This window comes from Cebus imitator, unplaced genomic scaffold (genome assembly GCF_001604975.1).
Source record: "Cebus imitator isolate Cc_AM_T3 unplaced genomic scaffold, Cebus_imitator-1.0 Scaffold231, whole genome shotgun sequence".
In the NCBI taxonomy this organism is placed as follows: domain Eukaryota; kingdom Metazoa; phylum Chordata; class Mammalia; order Primates; family Cebidae; genus Cebus; species Cebus imitator.
In genome coordinates, this window is record NW_016107546.1 from 550176 (window position 1) to 552248 (window position 2073).

A 2073-nucleotide genomic window follows, 5' to 3' on the forward strand; every position below is an offset into this window, starting at 1 on the left:
CCAGGATGGTCTCGATCTCTTGACCTCGTGATCCACCTGCCTCGGCCTCCCACAGTGCTGGGATTACAGGCTTGAGCCACCGCGCCCGGCCCCACAATTTTTTTTATGGAGGGGAAAGATGGTAATGCCACTGGGAGAAAGAGATATGGAGGGGGATGAGAAATTGCAGCTCAGAAGTCTCAGCTGTGAGTTTCTTCCACCAGCCTCCCAACGAGGCTCAGGTGCTTCTTGTTGGGCATCCTCTGCACTGTCATACACTTCCATTAGCCATGCTGCTACACAGCGTCATGGTTGCCAGCTGGGTCTGGAAGGTAAGAGCATGGAGGGCAGAGACGGTCTTCATTTTGTATCTAGGTGTGCACCTCTGACTTTGACCCTGGTTGAAACGGAGGGTGTGTGTGTTAGGGGTGGGAGTTGGGGAAACAGGCCATCAGGAACGGGAGGGAGTTCCAGCAGCGGCCTTTAATTTCGTCAAGAAATAGCAGACCATGTTATCATCTGCTGGCAGGAATTTGGCATGGGGGCCTTAAAGAAGGCTTGGAATTACGAAACAAGAAAATGGGCATGAGAGCTGATCAAAGGAAAGGAAAAGGATTGTTCCAGGGTGTCATCACTCAGGCTGGAAACAATTTCCATCAGTATAATTAGCAGTGTGATTTCCTCCATCTGTGCTTAGCAACATGCACTCAGAAACAGAAAGCTGAGTAGTTGGAGGGACCCAGGACTGGGGCTTTGACAGGTAGGTGGGTTGTGACTACAAAGCAGCAGAGAATTGAAGGTGCTGGGAAGAGAGTAGTTCATGTGCTTGACTGTGAGACCCAGTCTGGATAGGGAAGGTCCAGTTTCAGATCAGAAAGGAGCTGACAAATGGAAGGGGGGACCAGAGGACTGGATAATGTCAAGGAACCTATTTTGGGGGAATAAAGGAAGGGAAGTTTAGTGGGAGTGGATGACAGAAAGCTGGAGGAATAAAATGTGGGGCTGGGAAAGTTAAGACTTTGGAGGTGATATGGTTTTAGAGGATCATAAACTCTTGGGTGTGGCCCAGAAGTGGTCAGCTGAAGGGGAATGAAAGGGGACAGTGCTGAGCAGGTTGGGGAACTGCCAGGCCAGGTAATTGACAGGCCATCCACAAGGGGCAGGGGCAAGTCTCCCTGTGGGGTTGAGAACCAGGCTGTGCTTCTTGTACCGAGCACCTAAAGCTTTCTGTGGTCATCTCTGCTCTTCTCAGCCGATGGCTGCTTGCTGCAAGCAGGGCTGAAAATGGCAGGAACCAACAGATAAGAAGTAAAGGGTAGCACTTGGTAGAGGGCTCTGTGGCTCCAGGGCCTCTTCTCAGAGGCCAAGGACTGGTTCAGTCTTGCTGCTAACAGCAGCTGCCAGCATGTGGCCTACAGGTCCATGCGCTCAGATGCAGAAGTTGCAACTTTTTATTTTTGATATTCATTGTCACCTCTGGGCAGGAATGAACACTGTGAACTGTATAATAGAGATGAGACTGGATTAAGCTGGTTTTGATCTGTTTCAGAACAGGAATTGTGTGACTTTGTGGTTGCTAACAGAAAGGCAATTCTCCAAACTAAAACCATACTTTATTCCTGAGCTGAGAATTAACTGATCAAAATCCTGAGACTTATGTTTATGGTAGCACTACTTACAACAACCAAGATACAGAATCAACCTAACGACCCACAAATCAATCATTTGCAGCAGCATGGGTGCACCAAGGATTTTCCACCAAGAAAAGCAAGACAAAAAACTCAGGATGGTGGTTCATCTGGGGGCCACCAGGGAAGTGCACATCAGGCTTCAAGAGTGCTGGCAACATTCTGTTTCTCAGGCCAGGTGGTGGGTGCCTGGGCTTGTGTGAATCCTTAAACCAGACCTATGTGGACAATATGTTTGTATATAAACCTGCAACAAAGAGATGACTAAACAAAGAGTTGACTAACCTTAATAAGAAATAATAAGGTAATACCGCATGTTCTCACTCATAGGTGGGTGTTGAACAATGAGAACACATGGACACAGGGAGGGGAGCACTACACACTGGGGTCAGTTGGGGGGAAATAG

At 48.4% G+C, this 2073-nt stretch overlaps 1 long non-coding RNA gene across 1 annotated transcript in view; it reads left to right on the forward strand.

Annotated features, from left to right (window-relative positions):
- The window catches only part of LOC108281727, a 26384-nt gene that overhangs the window by 8535 nt on the left and 15776 nt on the right, over positions 1-2073 (forward strand). The gene's annotated exons all lie outside the window — the stretch shown is intronic.